We start from the raw sequence: 21,921 nt of genomic DNA, 5'->3' as shown, positions 1-21,921 counted from the left end.
TAGAGAAAATAAAATAAAATTTAGAAAATTTATTAATTAGTACAAAAATAATAAAAATAACCCGATATGCACCCTGAAGGGCATTTTGGTCATCTCACCCCCCAGAGGTGAATTTTGACCTAAATGTCAAATTAAAAATTTAGAGAATAAAATAATTAACACAAATTAAAATTTATGAATTTAATTAAGAAGAAGAACAAGAGAAAAGAAAAGGAAAAGAAAAGAAAAGAAAAGAAGACTTATGAAATTTTAAAAATTAAAGTACACAAATATATATATATATATATATATATATATATATATATATATATATATATATATATATATATAGACATAAGAAGACAAAATCTCACCAAACATCATCTTCTTCCTCCCTCTTCTCTCTCCTTTGAGCCGACCACCATGGGAGCTCTTTCTCTTCATTTTCTTCTTCCTCAAAGCTTGATTTCCCAAGCTTCCTCCCCATAAAACCTTAACCTCTCTTCATTAAAAATTTAGCCCACTCTATAGGAAAGCTTTAGATACCCATAAGAAGAAAAAGAGTTTAAGTTTGAAATGGGTCACAAGAGGTTAGTGCCTAATATTCTTTTCTCCCTTTATTAATCCTTGAGTTAAGGTTAAAATGAAGTGAAATTTGTAAGAAACTAAAAGAAATTGGTGAGTTATGAAGGGAGTAAATTTCGGTACCCATGGTAAGTGAGGGTCTTTAATGACTTTGATGTATATAAAGTGATTTAATGATGTTGGTTGATGCATTTATAAGTATTAGAAGTTGATTTACATTGAGATTTTATGAGGCTGAAATTGTGAGTTAGTTCTAACTTTGGTATTTTTATATTATACCTTTCAATTGGGATTGTTGAGATGTGTTAACGATATTTAAAAGTACCTTGAATGTCAAATTGAAGTAAGGAAGTTGGAGGAGAAATGAATTATTGGGAGTGCTATTTTTGTGCAGGTTGTGTTTGTTGAGGGCAGTATACATTTTAGGCTATAAATGAAATTGTGTGACCCCAATTGGTATGAGGCCAATTGGAGGTGAAATATGACCTATAATAGACCAATTTTTATGCAGAGGTCATGCCAAAATTCTACCTAGAAAGTGACCTAAAAAGTGATCAAATCCGGATTGCCTAAAATGTGAACCCAGAATTTGACCATATGAATAGTAATCAGTCTTTTAGCCATAACTCACTCAAAACAAGTCCAAATGACCTAAATTTTATACCATTGGAAAGCTTAGATATAGGGCTACAATTTTCATGATGACCACTGAACCCAACAATGCCAAAAACCAAACCAAATTGCTGGCCCAAGTTGGGTCACAAAACTGTCCAGACCTGTGTTGCCCAGAAACTGCTGGACACAAACTTACCCGACCAGTTTTGGCAAAATGGCCATAACTTGGTCTACAAGAACTCAAATGAAATGAAACCAGTGGCAAAATGTCCACAAGACATAGGTCTACAAAATTTTTATTTTGACTAAAACCCAGAAATCAAGAAAACTAGGTCAAATAGTTAGAACAAATCACTGCATCAAACCTAGAATCTGAATAAACTTCAATTGACCCCAGAATAGTCTTTTAGTCATGTCTCCCACTAGCAAAATCCAATTGAGATGAGCCATACCTTTCCAGAAACCTAAGAAATAGGGCTCCAACTTTGTTTTAGAAATATTCCTCAAATTATGAATGTAAGAACCTCAAAAAGTCACTCGCAATCACTGACCTGAACTGAAGGTCTGTTGGCACAGGGTATAGGAGTCTAGCCCAGTTAGTTGGCCATAAATAATTCCAAAAAACTTGAAAAATTGTGATACAAATTTCTCAATGATCATAAGACATAGGAAAACAATTTCTATGAAGATTACTATGCTTAAAAGTGACTGCAACATGTTCCATTAATTAGGTAAAATCTAAGTCCAAAAGCTGCCCAGTTATGGAACCAGAATATGGAAATGAGTCAATTATGGTTATCCAGCCATAACTTGAGTTCTAAAAATCAAATTGACATGATTCAAAAGGGAAAATAAAGATAAGACATAGAGGAACAACTTCCAAGGAGGAAGTGTGGCCAAACAGTGGCTACAAACTGATCATATGGATAGGTAAAAGTGAGACACAAAAACTGAAACCAAAGAAAGGTCCATGAGATAAATTATCTTATGATAGGAATTTAACCCTAACAAGCCATTAAACACTAAATTACATGAAAGGGGTATGTGGGACCTAATTTCCCACTATAAAGTGATATGTACATTTCAAAGAAATTAGTAATAATGTGTAATTGCTCAATTTGATATGTAAAGTCAAAACAGTAAAACTGAACCTAAAGAAAGGTTCTTGAATTAAATTATCTTTAGTAAAGACTTATCCCTAATAAGTCACTACATGTTAAATTATATGAAATAGGTATGTAGGACCTATTTTCCCACTACAAGGTGACATGAAATTAGTTGATACATAAAATTTAAATTTACCTAATATGGTTTGCTAAACACATAAGTCATAGTAAAATACACTTGGAACCTATGTTTCTATCATATATGAAATAATAATACTATAAATATGTATAATACATGACATAAGATAATGAGAGTGATAAATACATAAGTTGTATGAATATGTATTTGGGACCTATGTTCCCATTATAATGACATAAAAATGGTAAAAAGCATAGATAGTATATGAAGTGAAATAACAATATGTTATGAACCCTTAATAGTACATAGCATGAAATAATAAAACTATAAGTGCTTAACAGCACAAATTTGCCCAAAGTATGCCTAGGCTTATATGTGTATAGTTGGATTGATTGGTATACCAATTAGGAATTACAGATAATAGTACTTCTTACAGAGCAAATCATGAACTAACAAAATATGTCTGGTATAATTATTCTACAGGCTATATGCCTACTTATTAGCCATTGTGCTTAACCTTATTTCTGGCTTTACAAGCCTGACAGCTAGCCTCGTGCCTGACAGATGTATACAGGATTGACATATGGTTGTCTAACCCGTATACTCCCGTGTATCTAGCATTATAGTTTGTTATAGGTTACTTGGGCACAAATATACAGATATGACATGAAATACACCGATATGACATAAAACACATTGATATGATTCCAAAGACTCTAATATGAGTTTAAAAAGCCAGAGAATGAAATTAATGAATAGAAAAGATACTGATAATTAATTTATTTCCAAAGTACATAAGAGTCATAAATGACTTAAACTGTATAATAAATGAGCAGAAAAGATACTGTTAAATTTAACTGTTCCCAAAGTGTAGGAAATTTATAAATGTCTTAAAATTGATGATAATTTCACTGATATGAGTTTAAGAAGGCTGAAAATGAAATATATGCATAGATAAGATCCTGATAAATATATTGATTCCAAAGTGCTATAAAATATGCAATTGACCTAGAATTATGGAATTACACATATTATCGTCATTTTAAATTATTTAGTTATTCTGCTTTAAGATTATGCACCACTAAGCAATTTACTTAGCGCGTTGGATTTTTCATCGCGTAGGTACTGGAGATCAGCAGCCACCACAGTAGTGTTCTGACCGCAGTTGACCAGATCTGCATACAGTCCAGAGTCACCTCACCAGTCTTTTGTATTTGGTAGGGCCCATGTATATACTAGTATTTTGGTTCCTTGTGTATAATCAAGATGTAATTACTAGTTTGTGATGTAAATAAAAATTGTAATTACATATTTTGGATTGTAAATAAAGTTATGAATTTTTGCATATGAATTTCTAGATGAATGAATGAACTTGAAATTGTATGAGCAGAAATGACATGATATGACATGTAGAGATATGAAATTGTTGTTAACAGGTAACTAGTGGAAACCGTCAGATGCAAATTAAATAGAGGAGGCTCTGCCGGGATATCCACAGAAATAAATTGTTATAAAAAAAAAAATCCACATATGGAATACCTGTTTTTAAATGATATTAAAAATTTGCAATGAACATGATAAGACAAGATAGGGTGCTCCGGCACCGAATGTGACACTTATTGCTCGGCTACACTGTAGACGGGTCAGGGGCATCACAAATTCTTTCACCTTAATCCAATATTTATAAATTTTAGTGTTGTGCACTGCAGAAGCGTGTAAATTGTAAAAAAATAAAGCAAACACACAAAACACCAATAATTGAATGGTCTACCCTTTCAACATAGGGCTACATCCACAAGCATGTCATCTTCTACTATCAACAATAATAAATTATCATTAAAAGCTCAAAGTTATACTACCCATAAGCCTAATTACAACCAAGAGAACCCATACTATATAACTACTCATAGTAAATATATTAGTTAGTCCCTCTTAGTTTCCTCTAGACATAACTAAGATATTTACTATTATAACACTGCACCACAAAGGTGCCTTCAACTATATGGGTAAGAACCCTCTCACTAATAAACAAGAATCCTTTCCTCTTGAATTCTATGTCCTTACTCCACTTTAGGCCAAAGCCTCTCTCCACTACAATGGGTAAGTACTCCTTATTAATGGACAGAGCCAAATCCTCAGTAATTAGCAAAGCCCCTCTCTACAATGAGCGATAGTCTCACTCTATGAGCTGAAAGCTAAATAATCTTTTCTACCACTCTCCTATTTATAGTGTTAATTCTTTCAATTCTAATATGATTAAGAATCCCACTCAATTTATAAATAACACTAATATAAGAGTTCTACTCTGTATAGAAAATATTTCTCTATTCTATTGAGAAATATTTCTCTTACTCAGATTAGGAAAAGGTCTCTCCAAATCCCACTAGGATTTTGAGTTATAATTCTAACAATCTCCACCTGTAACACCCTAGGCAAATCCCACATCGACAAAACACGGGAGAGATGCTAGGTTTATAAATTGATGGTTCATAACCCCTATTGACGCGTTTTAAAACCGTGAGAGCTTCGGCCCAGAGCGGACAATATCACTAGTGGGCCGGGCCATTACATTTGTGGTATCAGAGCCGCTCCGCGTGCAACCTTGAACGATGGTGGGGCAAACATCAGCGAGGACGCTGAGTCCCATAAGGGGGGTGGATTGTAACACCCTAGGCAAATCCCACATCGACAAAACACGGGAGAGATGCTGGGTTTATAAGTTAACTCAAAATTCATAAACCATTACATATCTCAAATTTTTGGGTGCCTTCAATTATCACATCTCCATGCTTGAACTTGAAACCTTCAAATCATCAATCTCTCTAATCTTCATTTTGGGTGTAACTTGCTTCTTTCTTCAGAAAATCTTCACATAATTAACTTTCTTGATTTTGCATCAAGAGCTCCACCTTAATTTCAACTATCTACCGTCACCATCAAGAGCTCCACCTTAATTTTCTTTCTTAAGAAAATCTTATGTCATCAATTTTCTTGATTTTGCATTAAGAGCTCCACCTTAAGTTCAACTATCTACGGTCACCATTGTTGCATGTCACAGTCGCTCCACCTTTAACCAAACTCACCAAGATCATCCCCATGCTCTGATACCAATTGTTGTAAAAAACCACAACTACACAAAATAAAGAACACAAAATTTAATGAGGTTCGGCGCAAGTCTACTCCACCAAACAAATCTATTATTAAGGAAAAATAATTACAAACACTAATTATTTTTCTCACCTTCAAAATCACTCAAACAAAACTCACGAAATTTAATATACCTCTCCTCTTTGTGAGCTCTCTACAATACATTCCATATAATGGCCAATCAATTATTCATATATATAAGCTACTAAAACTTAGTCATTTTAGGACTCTAATTATTAAACTTCATAATTTAAATTATACTAAACTTCCTAAACTAATTATACTTCCTAAATTATTTTTACTTCCTAATTCCAATTGGACTTAGACTCTAACATTTAGGAAGGATTTTGGATTAGGTAATGGGGTTGGCCATATTTTTATTTTTATACTATTTTAAGAACTTTCAATGTATCTGCATTAATAAACAGTAACAAGGAATAGTAATTTCTGCGTAGAAGGACCCAGCGATTCAATTTTTGGCTTAACACGTGATATACTGTAATATATTTGCATTTCTTGAAAATAAATATAGAAATCAAGAATGACAGAATTAACTAATCTTACAGCTAATGTTCATGATGAAAATGGAAATGGTATTTATTCTTATAGCAAACTGGTTTCGTGTCCAAAACTGAGTCAAAAGCCAACGTGGTAGTCAAAGAGCCAGCATAGCGGTCAAAAAGTCAAAAGTTTGGTCAAAAGGTCAACATGGTTAAAGACATGGAGGATGACCAACTCGAGCATCAGATGACTCAGTTTGACCAAGCTAAGCATCATACAGCTTGGCCAGGATAGAACTGAGGATAAATATGCGTTAAGGCATCCTAGCAATGGAAGGACCGAATGTTCACCCAACTTACCCGAGCAACACCCAATCGAGCGTTATAAGCTTATATCATTAGTCCTCTCAAGTCCTTTGAATCTTTAGGTTTGAGATTTATGTTGGCTCAATCTTTGTGACCGAGTGTCTTTGCAATATTACCTTTATAACGCTCGATTGGGTATTGCTCAGGTAAGTTGGGTGAATATTCGGTCCTTCCATTGCTAGGATGCCTTAATGCACATTTATCCTCATTTCTATCTTGGCCAAGCTGTATGATGCTTAGCTTGGTCAAACCGAGTCATCTGATGCTCGAGTTGGTCATCCTCCATGTCTTTAACCATGTTGACCTTTTGACCAAACTTTTGACTTTTTGACCGCTATGCTGGCTCTTTGACTACCACACTAGCTCTTTGGCTAAGTTTATATATATATATATATATATATATATAAACCAATTTTATTAATGCCTAAACCAATCTTATTAATATAAACAAAAACTAAAAATAGCATTAAAACTTTTAAACATTTTATTTTTAACATTAATTATATAAATTATACATGATGCATGATATATGAATTAATTAAAAATTATACAATAATATTTATATTTTAATTATCTTATTTATTTAGAAAACAATAATTTTATATTTATTATTTACATATAATTCCATTTTTCAATTTTTTATGAAATTTTATTATTTATATAACCTTATCCCCTCTTTACAAAAATAATTTTAGGTTTTTAATCAAATAAAAATTTGAGATATAAATTTAATAATAATTCTTATGTTACTATTATATTTTGGAGATGTATAATTTTGTTTTAAAATTATGAGATATTAAGAATTATTGAACCATGATTAAGGGCCTTAAATCACAATGAATTATAAACAAGATTAATGACGAATCAAGCTTAGGAATAATTTTTTTTACCTAATTCAATATTTTTAGGTTGAAGACAATGAAGTCTATCTAATATGTATAAGACTTGCCCTTTAGCTTTCCCACTTGTATCATGAACGATGTAAATGAACAAGAAGCAAAAACAGAACCCAAGATTGCAGTAGTAATGGTAATGAAATAGCAATGCCACTTGAATAGTAAATGTGCCCTTACTTTATCAGATGACCAAGGCCAAAAACCTTAGGCCACATCACTCCTCTTTTTCAATAGACAGTTGCCTCATTTCAATAGTTGATCATGGCCAGCAAGAAAAATAATTGAATAGCGTCAACTTCCCAAGAGCAAGAGCATGAATGGAGACTTTTCCATGATGTATATAGGTTCAGCAGCTGCTCTTGCCAGCAGTCACATGCAACAAAATCCTTTTTGGTGTCCGTTGGAAGAAGAATTAAGCTAGGATTAAATCTTGCAAATTGGTTTATTACAATTGCCCTGCATTTTTAACCCGCAACACAATCTGTGGGTTCTTGTCAAATAAGTTTTTCAATTTATTTTATAGTCCTTCAAAAATAAACATATGATCTTCTGATATCTTCGTCTCTACATAGCAATCAATTTCAAATGCATTAATGGTTAATATCCACAACCTGTCTCACACAGTTTCTTTTACTTCTTAATATTTTCTACAGTTCAAATTTACTCCCAGTACGTGCAGCAAAAACGTGCTGAGTTCCTCCATATGGCTACCTTCTTCAACTATTGTCTTCTTTTTGTCAGGGAATTTTCCAAGCACCTTCATTCTGTCATCTGCCTCCTTTTTCTTTTTGGCCAGACATTTCCTTATTTTGGATACCTACTAATTAAGCCATTCTACAGAACTGTCTACTCCAAGAAAATAGACACGAAACCAGCTTGCTATAAGATTAAATACCATTTCCGTTTTCATCATGAACATTAGCTGTAAGATTATTTAATTCTGTCATTCTTGATTTCTATATTTGTTGCCGAGAAATGCAAATATATTACAGGACATCACGTGTCAAGCCAAAAATTGAATCGCTGGGTCCTCCTACGCGGAAATTACTATTCCGTGTTACTGTTTAATAATGCAGGTACATTGAAAGATCTTAAAATAGTATAAAAATTAAAATATGGCCAAACCCATTACCTAATCCAAAATCCTTCCTAAAATTTACAAATATTGGATTAAGGAGAAAGAATTGGCCATCTACATGGCCGAAAATATATAACCGATAATTGGCCTAACAGTAAAAATAAAAAAATAAAAAAAAAAGCCAAATATTTTTGTCCATTGCCAAATTAAATCAATTTTATTTTGCAGAAGGGACAATTTTGAACACGAGAATGTTCCAGATCAAAATTGGCATTTCCAATTCCTAGCTAGGAATTATCTATATCTATATTATGTATAAATTTATGAAGGGGAGGGAACTTTAGTTTTGCCTCAATTGTCCTTCATTTTTTAAATTAATTATAATTATATTTTTATTATTTAAATTAATTTTAATATTTATATAAATTTATATTTTTTATTCCTACTTATATTTAACTTCAATTAAATATAAAATATTATAAGAAATAATTAACTAAAATAAGAATTATATTATTTACAAATATATTTTCTTATTATTTAAATTAATTTTAGAATTAATATAAATTTAAAATTCTTAATTTTACTTGCATTTAATTTCCACTTAATTAACTATTTTATTGAACAAAAATTAAAAAAAAAATTAATTAAATCAATAATTAAAATCGGAGAAAATTAAAAAAAAAAGGGGGACAAATTTATTTAGTCTTAATACAACAAGCTAGGAAATAAGAGTTGAAATTCTATTTAGGAGTACTTGATGATTTTTTATTGCATTAAATGTTTGGTAATTTCTTTTTGAATATGAAATATTTTACTTTAAAAATTTTTATGATATTATGACAATAAACGACTCAATTTAAATATTTATTAAAAATTATAATATTATAACAATATTATAATATATATAAAAGATTAATAGAAAAAAAAATAAAAATAAAATCACGAGTGTGTATAAAAAGTTGAAAAAAAATTAAATAAGTAGTTAATTACCAAATTAATTTTTTTTATAATTAACTATTATTGATTTTCTGTTTAATTTCAACTTTGTGATAATTTTAATATTTTATAGTAATGACATTTTCTTTATAATTTTTACTATGCAATTGAATTATTTTTATCATTATGGTGATTTTTAAATTTATTAAAGTAATATATAATTTTATTCATTAATAGTTGCTATGCTGCTAAAAAAAATAATAATTCAATATAACACGATATAAAGTTGCAGTCTAATTTTGCTTAAAATTAGTAAATTAAATATTTAAAAAATTTAAAAAATATATAAACTGACTTTACCTAGTATACACATCACAATTTACTATTAAAATAAAGCACTAAATTTAATTAAATATTAAAAATAATTATATTATTAGAATATTATATCACATACGAAAAATTAATAAAAATTTATATATTAAGAAAGTTTGAGTAATGCATATGCATAACGAGTATAAACACGTTAGGGGAAAAAATTAATAAAAGTAAATATCTCAATATTAACTTCCGTTTGAATTTATATTTCCTTAAAATTTAAATTAATTCTGATTCCTCGGGACAAATAATACTCGTCATAAGCAAGTTTCAGATCAACATTGGCAATTCCAATTCCTAACTATGAGTGATAATTTTATGGGATATTAATCACAAGACTATGATATATAGGCTAAATTATTCCATCAATTAAATAAAGAGTTACCATATATGTTTTAAAAATATTAATTTTTTTCCAAGGACTAATAACATTATTACTATTTGTTTTATTCTTTCTATAAAATATATATATATATATATATATATATATATATATATATATATATATATATATATATATTTCAATGTTAACTTCCATTTCCATTTGTATTTCCTTAAAATTTAAATTGATGTTGATTTGTTAAAGGGACAAAAAGTTTTCGTCACAAGCCTGTTTCAGATCAAAATTGGCAATTTCAATTCCTGACTGTGAATAATAAGTTTATTGGATATTAATCACAAGATTTGATATATAGGGTAAATTATCCCGTCAATTAAATAAAATGTTACTATATATATTCTAAAAATATTAATTTCTTTTCTTGGACTAATAACATTATCACTAGTGTATTTTTTTTAACTTTGTATGAAATATATATATATATATTTCAGTATTAACTTCCATTTTAATTTGCCTTTCCTTAAAAATTAAATTAATTCTAATTTGTCAAAGGGATAATTAGTTTTGAACACTAGAATGTTTCATATCAAAATTGGCATTTCCAATTCTTAACTATGAATGATAAATTTATTGGAAATTAATCAAAAGGCTATGATATATAAGCTAAATTACCCCATTATTTAAATAAAAATTAATCAAGAGGTTCTGTGTAAAGTAATGACTATTTCTTATAATAGGACTTAAAACCTCTTACCCATATTCGGAAAATCCATAAATTAAGGGGAAACTATATACCTCTTAGGTGAGTGGTTTCTAACATACATACTTCATTTCAAAAAATTTATAGTCAATTTGTTTCTTCTCAGACATGAATTACCTTTATAAGTGCAGCAAGAATTAATGAAATTGTGATATTATCCACAAGCAAACCAGAGCTCATGCTTCTAATATATGCCCTAGCTATAAATATGCTGATCAAATGTCCCTCAAGCATTGGTCTCCTTCAAAACCCAACTGTCGTGCAATAGAAGCAATAGGATTTACTTAATAAGCATTCGTAAACAAGGTATAAGTATCATTAATTAACACAATTAATCTCATGCCGGTTAGGAAAACATTCCTCTTTTGAAATGAGCAATAAATGGGAGTGCAGGTTTGTGTACATAGATAGAGATTACTATTCTTACATATCTTGCATTACAGCTCTGAGGAGTTTCACCTACTTTACATTTCTTAATAAATACTAGTTTTTGCTTTGCCTGTAAGTTAAACACTAATAGAAAACTGAATTAAAGTAATAGAGTTTCCACTTTGTTGACAAACTAACTCCATAGAAATGAATTCAATGCTTGCCGAGAAAACTAATGATCCAATAGGCAGGCTTATGTACATAAAAACTCTTTCTTACATAAAGTTGCTTTTAATTTTCTAAAGGTTTATCGATGATATTTTGATTTCTAATTGTTGTTTATGGACATAAAATATTACATTAATTTTTATTTTATTATATTGTATTAATAATTATTTTAATATTATATTCGATAATTAGATTAATTATAAAATAAATTTTAAAAAAATTATCTCATAATTAAAGATATAATAATTAGATTAATAATTATTGTTTTGTGTGAGCTCAATTATGGTTTCATTTGTCAAAATGTTCAAACATAAATAGTCCAACAGCAGTTCCATTTTCTCCTTGTTCTAATTTTCAAAAAATAAAAACTCTCCATATTGAATATAACTCTTCCCTTTGTTGAATATATCTTTCATGATTATGTCAATTATTTCTTGGGAGTTGATAAATAAATTAATATTTTTAGAATATATATGGCAACTTTTTTATTAAAATATATATATATATTTCTATGTCTAGCCTGACTTGGTCTATTGGTTTAAGGCACATATCATTCACCTGGTAAAGACAAATTCAAATCCTCACACTCCCAATTCCTACTAAAAAAAAAAAAAAAAAAACTATTTCTGTGAGATCTTATTCAAATTTTGAAATCTCGCATCATAAGATTAGTGATGTATTCACATTTATAAGTTTTTAGGACATACTTTTGCATATAGTTTGGCCTTGTAAATATTTATTTTATATACATTTAGTATGATTTAGCTTAGTTCACTCTACTTTTTTAATTTTTCATTTAATTGTATTTTTTTTCTTACCCTTTTAGGTTGAATTGAGGTCAAAAGATGTTGGGAACAGTTAATGGAGAGTTTAAGTAGATCTGGAAGTCCAAGAATCCTGAAAGCAATGGAGAAATTCAAGTTTTAAGCAAAATATTACACAAGCATTAATGTGGCCGTGCTTTTGGTCGTGTAAAGACGGAAGCTATCATAACATAAGTTGTGCTTCTAGTAACACAAGCAGTGTAATGATGAGCCATGTTGTTGCACTGATAATGTGACGCCCCTTACCCGTCTACTGTATAGCCGAGTAAGAAGTGCCACATTCGGTACCGAAGCACCCTATCTTGTTTTATCATATCTATTGTAAACTTTTGATGTCATTTAAAACATGTATTCTATGTGTAGATTTTTTTTTTATATCTTATTTCTGTGGAGACCCGAACAGAGCCTCCCTTGTTTTATTAGCATCTGGCGGGTTTTCACTAATCACCAGTTAATGTGTCCATATTCATTTCACACATTTCCATATCATATTCTCTTTTATCATATCATTCACAACTATTTATGAGATCTCAAAATGAAGTACTATCTATTGCATTCATATGGAAATTCATAGATAATAAATTACAAGTTTTCATTTCAATCTCAAGTTTAATTATAAGTCCAAAATGAAATACATCATGACTAGACATAATGAACCAAAATACTAGTCCATACATGGGTCCTACCAAAATACAAAAGACTGGTGAAGTGACTTTGGTCGATGATAGATCTGGTCGGAACTCTATCCGAACACTACTGTGGCGGCTGCTGCTGTGGTGGCTACTGATCTTCAGTACCTACGCAATGGAAAATCAACGCGCTAAGCATAACGCTTAGTGGTGCATAATTTATAATAATCATAATTAAACAATTGAATTTATATATGTAAATCATAATTTTTGGGTCTTTTACATTTTTATTGCTCTTTGGAAACAATTAACATTATCGGGATCTTTTATGATTACTTATTATATTTTAAGTCTTAATTAATTTTTATCAGTGCCCAAGAAACCTATAACAAATTATAAAAGCTGGATGCACTGGTTTATATCGTTAGATGACCATATGTCCGCCCAAGATACATCCGTCAGCACGAGGTCGGGCCGTCGCACGAGACCATTGTCGAGCATAAGGCTACCGTCAGCTTGTAAAGCCAGAAATAAAGTTAGGCACAATGGCAAATGGGTAGGCATATAGCCTGTAGAACAATCATATCAGACATATATTGTCAATTCTGTTTAAATAATAGTTAAAATTAACTATATAATTAACTATATAATTAACAAAGTTTAAATTAAACAGAAAATCAATAATAGTTAATTATAAAAAAAATTAATTTGGTAATTAACTACTTATTTAATTTTTTTCAACTTTTTATGCACACTCGTGATTTTATTTTTATTTTTTTTCTATTAATCTTTTATATATATTATAATATTGTTATAATATTATAATTTTTAATAAATATTTAAATTGAGTCGTTTATTGTCATAATATCATAAAAATTTTTAAAGTAAAATATTTCATATTCAAAATGAAATTACCAAACATTTAATGCAATAAAAAATCATCAAGTACTCCTAAGTAGAATTTCAACTCTTATTTCCTAGCTTGTTGTATTAAGACTAAATAAATTTGTCCCCTTTTTTTTAATTTTCTCCGATTTTAATTATTGATTTAATTAATTTTTTTTTAATTTTTGTTCAATAAAAGACTTAATTAAGTGGAAATTAAATGCAAGTAAAATTAGAAATTTTAAATTTATATTAATTCTAAAATTAATTTAAATAATAAGAAAATATATTTGTAAATAATATAATTCTTATTTTAGTTAATTATTTCTTATAATATTTTATATTTAATTGAAGTTAAATATAAGTAGGAATAAAAATTATAAATTTATATAAATGTTAAAATTAATTTAAATAATAAAAATATAATTATAATTAATTTAAAAAATGAAGGACAATTAAGGCAAAACTAATGTTTCCTCCCCTTCATAAATTTATACATAATATAGATATAGATCATTCCTAGCTAGGAATTGGAAATGCCAATTTTGATCTGAAACATTCTCGTGTTCAAAATTGTCCCTTCTGCAAAATAAAATTGATTTAATTTGGCAATGGACAAAAATATTTGGCTTTTTTTTTATTTTTTTATTTTTACTGTTAGGCCAATTATCGGTTATATATTTTCGGCCATGTACATGGCCAATTCTTTCTCCTTAATCCAATATTTGTAAATTTTAGGAAGGATTTTGGATTAGGTAATGGGGTTGGCCATATTTTAATTTTTATACTATTTTAAGATCTTTCAATGTACCTGCATTATTAAACAGTAACACGGAATAGTAATTTCCGCGTAGGAGGACCCAGCGATTCAATTTTTGGCTTGACACGTGATGTCCTGTAATATATTTGCATTTCTCGGCAACAAATATAGAAATCAAGAATGACAGAATTAAATAATCTTACAGCTAATGTTCATGATGAAAACGGAAATGGTATTTAATCTTATAGCAAGCTGGTTTCGTGTCTATTTTCTTGGAGTAGACAGTTCTGTAGAATGGCTTAATTAGTAGGTATCCAAAATAAGGAAATGTCTGGCCAAAAAGAAAAAGGAGGCAGATGACAGAATGAAGGTGCTTGGAAAATTCCCAGACGAAAAGAAGACAATAGTTGAAGAAGGTAGCCATATGGAGGAACTCAGCACGTTTTTGCTGCACGTACTGGGAGTAAATTTGAACTGTAGAAAATATTAAGAAGTAACAGAATCTGTGTGATACAGGTTGTGGATATTAACCATTAATGCATTTGAAATTGATTGCTATGTAGAGACGAAGATATCAGAAGATCATATGTTTATTTTTGAAGGACTATAAAATAAATTGAAAAACTTATTTAACAAGAACCCACAGATTGTGTTGCGGGTTAAAAATGCAGGGCAATTGTGATAGACCAATTTGCAAGATTTAATCCTAGCTTAATTCTTCTTCCAACGGACACCAAAAAGGATTTTGTTGCATGTGACTGCTGGCAAGAGCAGCTGCTGAACCTATATACATCATGGAAAAGTCTCCATTCATGCTCTTGCTCTTGGGAAGTTGACGCTATTCAATTATTTTTCTTGCTGGCCATGATCAACTATTGAAATGAGGCAACTGTCTATTGAAAAAGAGGAGTGATGTGGCCTAAGGTTTTTGGCCTTTTGTTCATCTGATAAAGTAAGGGCACATTTACTATTCAAGTGGCATTGCTATTTCATTACCATTACTACTGCAATCTTGGGTTCTGTTTTTGCTTCTTGTTCATTTACATCGTTCATGATACAAGTGGGAAAGCTAAAGGGCAAGTCTTATACATATTAGATAGACTTCATTGTCTTCAACCTAAAAATATTGAATTAGGTAAAAAAATTATTCCTAAGCTTGATTCGTCATTAATCTTGTTTATAATTCATTGTGATTTAAGGCCCTTAATCATGGTTCAATAATTCTTAATATCTCATAATTTTAAAACAAAATTATTCATCTCCAAAATATAATAGTAACATAAGAATTATTATTAAATTTATATTTCAAATTTTTATTTGATTAAAAACCTAAAATTATTTTTGTAGGATAAGGTTATATAAATAAATAAAATTTCATAAAAAATTGAAAAATGGAATTATATGTAAATAATAAATATAAAATTATTTTTTCTAAATAAATAAGATAGAAAATTAGATTTATTATAAAAATAATATAATTAACATATAAATATTATTGTATAATTTTTAATTAATTCATATATCATGCATCATGTATAATTTATATAATTAATGTTAAAAGTAAAATGTTTAAAAGTTTAAAATCATCTATTATCATTATTATAGGTAAATATTATCCATATTACTGAGTATACAACTTTTATGGTGTATATTTTTATTTTTTACAATACTTAATTTGAGCAATATTTATAATGTATAAGTTATATTATAAATAATTAGTCATATAATTTATATGAGATATTATTTATTTTATGAGTTGGATTTTTTTTGCCTAAACCGGGTCTACATGGACCCAAGATATAGGATATACGGTAGGATATACCTTTTAAATATCTAGACCCCATATGTTTGTATTTTGAGTTTATAGTAGACTAGATCTAGATAAGAATTTCAAGAATGAGGAATTTTATATGAGTATTTGACACCACTTTCAAATAGTATTATATATACAAGTAATGATATTATGAGTTGTTCAATAACAAATAAATACTTTTTTAATTTTTTTAAATAAGTGAACACTATGATAAAAACAAAATAAAGATAATCCAATATGTGAATGCAAAAACTGCATAATTATTACATTCCTAAAGAAAATAACATATAATTTCTATATTATGAGTTATCATAAGTTTTATGTTTAGATATTTTTAACTTTATAAAAAATTTTTAATTATATCATTTTATTTAATATTGTAAAATTAATATCAATTTTATTTAATTGACTTAAATTTGCCATAAATGAAATGATGTATTAATATTTCATTAATTATTTCAATAAAGTTATTTTTAAATTTTCTATAGATAAAAAAGATTTTTGAAAATAAGAAAATATCGTTATGCTGATAATAGTAATTACAATTGTTTTTATGATTATTTTATTATTTTTTTATTATATTAGACTTTATTAATTTATTTAGTGATAACTGTTATTAAAATAAAATTTATTTCATTATAAATAAAACTGTGATGGAAATTTTAAAATTAAATTGTTATTTAAAATTTTTAAAGATATAATATTGACCAGATGTATATTTTCATCTTTTTTAATAATAATAATAATAATAATAATAATAATAATAATAATAATAATTATTATTATTATTATTATTATTATTATTATTATTATGTTTTTTTGAGGATATCCACATTAATGTTTTATAATTTAATTAATTATTTTATAATGATTAATTTAAAAAATAAACAATTTCATCTTTAATTATAATAAAATATAAACAAAGTGAAAAAATTTTGACCCGCAGTCTCATCCGATATGGTTTTAAAATATATTACTTTATAAAATATATACGTAATTAGTATTTTAATTTTCTAAAATATATAAAAAAAATTTATATCAATATCGTTATCAATAAAAAAACTCCACCTAAATAGTTTGCGCTTGATCAGTCCCAAGCCCGAATAAAGGAGGAGGGTTGTGGTAGGTGACAACCAGCATAAAAATTTCATCGCATCTTATGATATGGATTCAAAAGAATGTGAATTATACTAGAATGATTAGATCTTTAGAAGTAAATGAAGCACTTAAGAGAATAAAAGTGGATAAAGTCTGTGGACCCGATGGAATACCAATTGAAGTGTGAAAGTGTTTGGGAGATATGGGAGTAGCATGGTTAACTAAATTGTTTGATAAGATTCTAAATTCAAAGAAAATGCCTGATGAATGGAGGAGGAGTATTTTACTACCTATTTTTAAAAATAAGGGAGACATACAGAGTTGCTCAAACTATAGGGGAATTAAACTCATGAGCCATACTATGAAGTTGTGGAAGAGAGTTGTGGAACATCAACTACGTCATGATACTTCTATCTCTCCCAATCAATTTGGCTTCATGCCTGGTCGTTCAACTATGAAAGCGATCTTTCTCATCAGAAGCTTGATGGAGAAATATAGAGATGCGAGGAAAGATTTACACATGGTTTTTATCTATTTGAAAAAGGCTTATGATAGTGTTCCAAGAGATGTCTTATGGAGAGTGTTAGAACAAAAGGGGGTATCTATTAGGTATATACAAGTATTGAAAGACATGTATGAAGGAGCAACTACTATTGTGTGCATAGTGGGAGGGGACACAAGAGATTTTCCTATCTCAGTTGGATTGCACCAATGTTCAACTGTAAACCCTTACCTTTTTACATTAGTTTTAGATGAATTAACGAAACATATACAAGAGAGTATCCCTTGGTACATGATGTTTGCGGATAATATGGTTCTGATAGATGAGACACAAGAAGGAGTTAATAGAAAGCTAGAGCTTTGGAGAAGTACTATAAAGTCAAAGGGCTTTAAGTTAAGTAGAACGAAGACAGAATACATGCATTGCAAGTTTAATGAAGGCCAAACTGGTGATAGGGAAGGAGTTAGTTTGGATGGAGTGATACTGTCCCAAAGTAATCACTTTAAATATGTCGGCTCAGTCCTTCAAGTAGATGGGGGATGTGAGGAGGATGTTAGTCATAGGATTAAAGTCGGATGGTTGAAGTGGAGACGTGCCACGGGAGTTTTATATGATCGTAAGATTCCCAATAAGTTGAAAGAAAAATTTTATCGTACAGCCATACAACTGGCCATGTTATATGGTAGTGAGTGTTGGGCACTGAAGGAGTCATATGTGTCTAAGATAAGAGTTGCGGAAATGAGAATGTTAAGGTGGATGAGTGGCCATACTAGACTAGATAAAGTCTGTAATGAGAGTATTAGAGAAAAGGTAGGAGTGGTACCAATTGAGGATAAGTTGAGAGAAGGGAGATTGAGGTGGTTTGGTCATGTGAAGCATAGACATACAGAGGCTCCAGTTAGACAAGTAGAGCACATTAGGGTGGAGGATAGATGATGCATGCATTTTATATCATCATTTAGGTATGATTTTTGCACATAATTTACCCTTGTTCATAGCTATTACTATAGATATTAACATATATTTAGTTAATTTTATAATTTTACACTTTTTAGTTTAACTTTTGGAATTTATTTGTTTTGTAGATTAAATTTGGAGAAATTTGGTGTATTTTGATCAGAGGCATTGGGAAGAAATTAGAGTTGAATTGTAAAAATTTTGAAGTTGAGTTAAAAAAAGGCTGAGAGTGACACAACGCGCAACACAACCAATTCAGCTTATGTCGCAGGTTATGTCGATTGTCAAATATGCAGTTTTTCTCAGGCAGCAGGTTTCACAACCTGCGACACAACCCACGACACAACCGATTCAGCTTGTGTTGTTTTTACTGAAAATGGCTGACATGGCATTTTCATTCCTCTGATTTAATACCTCATTTTCTCTGGAATCTTTCACCTTTTTACCCATTCTAGGGCAAATCTCTGAACCATATAAAAGCCCCTTTATCTATTTCTTTCGATAAGGAGAAAGGGAGAGAGATTTTTGGCAAAAAAGAAGGAGAAGAAGAGGAGCACGGGAACCATTTTACAGCAGTAGCAGGGGACGTATTTGCAACTCTTCAGTAGCTGATACTTTATCATTCTACTGAGTTTTTCTATTCCTTAGCTTAGTTTTTCATTATTTCTTCATTTCTATGCTTGGGTTTGTCTTGAAACCATGATTTGTGAGTAGATATTTGAGATTCTAGAGATGGGTTTGTAAATATTGCTTTGTATTGTGGTTTTGAACTAATTTAGTCATTTAAATGAGATTTGTTGCATTTTGATTTATTGCTTGTGAGCTTGTTGCCTTGCTTGATGAATGGACCCTCATTAAGTTAAGCTTTAATTCTTAATAGATGGACTGAAAAGTGAATATTTGGGATAGATAATCTTGCAATAAACTTAGTTTTCTTGGTGTTAGAGATAAGCTAAGAGGATTAAGGGGGCATTCCAAAATCAATTAGAGCTTTAATTGGGTTTTTGTTAGGTTTGAAATATCGTGCAAACAGGGTTTGATTTAATGAATACCAACTTTGAAATGCTTGAAAAAGGTTTCAAAGATTTAAGAATTGATTTCCCTCAAAATTGCAATTCTCATATGTTTGGCTAAATTAGGGATAAACCACATGCAAACAATATGGAAAATCCTATCTCTAGAATCACTTTAATTTTTATTGAATTTAGATTTAATTCCTCCAAATTTCATAAATAGCAATTTCAATTTAAATTTTGGTAATCTAGTTTAATTAATTTAGTTAATTGTTTGATTTAGCTTAAATTCCTCAAATACCAATCTTAAATTTTAAATTTCATTTTATATCTTTAAATTCTACCATTTTAATTAGCTTATCCTTTTATTTCCAATTTAAGCACAATTCCTTATGGGAACGATATTATTTTTAAAACTATACTACTGTGACCCGTGCACTTGCGAAAACACATCAAGTTTTTGGCGCCGTTGCTGGGGAATTATTTGTTTTTAAGTTGGATTTTAATTGTTTTAAGCTGATTAGAATTTTTATTTTCTTTTATTTTCACTATTATTCCTTGTGTTTTTCAGGTACTTTTCTTGTTTATGAGACGATCGAAAAGCACAAGTGATACTGAATTGTTGTTCAACCCTGAAATTGAAAAATTCTGCCGAGCCAACAAAAAGGAATACAAGAGAAGAAAGGAAGCAGAAAAAGAAGAACAACAAAGATTTGAGCAAGAGGAGACAATTAAAAATATGGAGAATCAAAATAGAGCTATTGGTGGAGATAATGGAGGAAATGAGCAAAATAGGCAGAATGAAGTTGTTAATCAAAATGATCCTCAAAGAAGATCCATGTTAGATTATGCTTTTCCTAGATGTGCTGATGTGAGAGATAACAGACCTATTATTAGAGCTAATCAATTTGAGTTAAAGACTGGTCTTATTCAAATGGTTCAAAATTCACAATTTGGAGGTAGTCCACTTGAAAATCCTCATTCTCATTTGAAGAAATTTTTGATGATATGTGGTACACAAAGGCAGCCTGGAGTTTCAGATGAAGTGATTCGGCTCACCTTATTTCCATTCTCTCTTCGGGATTCAGCATTGGAGTGGTATGACTCACTTCCACAAGCTACTATAGCTACTTGGGAGCAGCTATCTTAAGCTTTTCTATCTCAGTTTTTCCCACCTGGGAAGACCACTCATTTGAGGAATTTGATGGTAGCTTTTAAGCCAAGGGATGATGAAACTTTATATGAATCTTGGATGAGATTTAAGGAGCTTGAAAGGCAATGTCCTCATCATGAAATACCCAAATGGATGATTGTTTAGAATTTCTACACCAGAGTTACTCCAGCCATAAGAAACATAATTGATTCACAAGCAGGAGGAGATTTCATGAGAATGACAGGTGAAGAATGCTATGATCTATTAGAGAAGATTGCTCATAATACCCATTTATGGGGAAATCCTAGAGCACTTGAGCCAAAGAAGGCTGGGATTTATGAACTTGACTCAGTTAGCTACATGAATGCAAGATTTGATCAGTTGACTCAGCTTCTTAGTGATTTTTGCACAAAGGCAACAACCTCAACTCCTACAACTATGCAACAAGTTGCCTACACAGATGGAATTCAAAGTTGTGGAGTTGATTACTCTTCTTATGGTGATGATTATTTGCAAGAACAAGCTACTTATGCAGGAGGTTATCAACAGAAACCTATGGGAAATTCTTACTCTAATGTGAACAACTCAACATGGAGACCACAAGCAACTTTTTCTCAACAAGGTTAAAGCTCAAATTATGCTCATAACCAGCAGTATATGCAGCAGAATAGGCCTCAATTTCAGCCCACAAGGCAGCCACAACCTGGATTTCAAGCAAGAGCACAACAATCCCTTCCACCTCATGAACCGAAGCCAACCTTGGAAAGCATGATGGAGAAATTTTTTGCTGAACAAAGCAAGATGAATAGCAAATTGGAGGAAGAAATGCAACACATGAGACAAACCATGGATCAATTACAAGTTCACA

The 21,921-nt window shown here is 29.9% G+C and overlaps 1 non-coding gene across 1 annotated transcript; it reads right to left on the bottom strand.

Moving 5' to 3' along the window:
* Window positions 1-21,089: 21,089 nt before the first annotated feature.
* On the bottom strand, window positions 21,090-21,196 carry LOC131171550 (small nucleolar RNA R71). Its single transcript, XR_009142210.1, has one exon. It is a non-coding gene; the product is annotated as a small nucleolar RNA R71 (small nucleolar RNA).
* Window positions 21,197-21,921: the final 725 nt, after the last annotated feature.

Source organism: Hevea brasiliensis, chromosome 12 (genome assembly GCF_030052815.1).
Source record: "Hevea brasiliensis isolate MT/VB/25A 57/8 chromosome 12, ASM3005281v1, whole genome shotgun sequence".
NCBI classification, from domain to species: Eukaryota; Viridiplantae; Streptophyta; class Magnoliopsida; order Malpighiales; family Euphorbiaceae; genus Hevea; species Hevea brasiliensis.
This window is presented reverse-complemented; position numbering and strand designations above follow the sequence as displayed.